The sequence below is a fragment of the Microtus ochrogaster genome, unplaced genomic scaffold (genome assembly GCF_000317375.1).
Source record: "Microtus ochrogaster isolate Prairie Vole_2 unplaced genomic scaffold, MicOch1.0 UNK28, whole genome shotgun sequence".
Lineage (NCBI taxonomy): Eukaryota > Metazoa > Chordata > Mammalia > Rodentia > Cricetidae > Microtus > Microtus ochrogaster.
In genome coordinates, this window is record NW_004949126.1 from 1,439,264 (window position 1) to 1,440,589 (window position 1,326).

Below are 1,326 nucleotides of genomic sequence, written 5' to 3' on the forward strand. Positions count from 1 at the left end.
CTGGGGCCACTTCCCAAATCCCTTCCTGAGTCCATGTGCCAGTTAGAGAACTCAGAATCACATTCTGGAGTTGTATGCTACACATTACCAGCAGAGCCCCTGAGACCACCATCCCCACTGTCTTCTCCTGTCATTATGACTGCACTGTGTACAGTGATGCCTGTTATTGATGCAGTTCTACCCACGCAAAAGACACCCATCAGACAAAAGAGAAGAAACTCCACCTTGAGAATTCATATGGAGTAAGTCAACCTTCCCACCTTCTCATAATAGAGAGTAAACAAAAGCCTAGACAAGAGGGCTGCAGAGATGGCTCGGCATTTAAGAGCACTGGTTGTTCTTCCAGAGGTCCTGAGTTCAATTCCCAGCAACTACATGGTGGCTCACAACTATCTGTAATAGGATCTGATGCCCTTTTCAGGCAGGCGGGTATACATGCAAAGCAGTCATACATAAAAATATAAATAAATAAATTTAAAATTAAAAAAAAAAAAAAAACGCCATATAAGATCCAGCTATGAAATGTCCTAGGCTCCGAGGAAGAAGAATGTTCCTGCCCACACGCAGCCCCGCCCTGGGCTTCGAGGAGAAAACACAGGTCCACCTGGCGCCAGGCAAATGGAGCACTGTTATGGTGAACAAATGTACGATGTGTTATGAGACAGGCAGAGAGTCAGGCAGGTAGGCAAGCAGACAGATTGGCTCACTTCCTATGGACAGAGTCATAACTGAAGAAGTGAAAGAGGTGAGGCGCAGGCTGACATGGACATGGTGGCTTGATTGCCACTCAGTGCCATGGTGATGTCTGGGCTTAGGCTGCTGCGGGGGCCCATTGGCCCTGACACAGATGCAGACATGGTCCATGTTGATGTCCGATGTCCTTAACACCACCGAAGGCTGAGAGGATAGTTCCATAAAAAGCTGACCCCACACCTCACTGACTGAAACCCTAGGGAAAACTGGCCCTGCCCCTCACCAACTAAAGCACTCAGGAAAGAGGGCCCTACACCTCACCTGGGCAGCGCAGTAAAGCTGACCCTGTTGGCAGGGCCATAGGCGAGCTGGCCCTCGGGGTGTGAGAATGGGAGAAGCTGTGCCCCTCTTGTCTGCCATGTGGTAGAATCCTCCCCTCACCCTTCAACACCTGCAGCAGGTAAGAGACCTGACCCAACCTCTCTCCTGCCGTAGCGCCTGAGACAATGGACCCCAAGCCTCACCTGAGAAGCACTGTAAAGTTGACCCTGTAGACAGAGACACAGGTGAGCCAGCCCTCAGAGCATGAGAGGGGCATCCCTGGTACTGCCTTGGTGATGAACGCCTGTATGT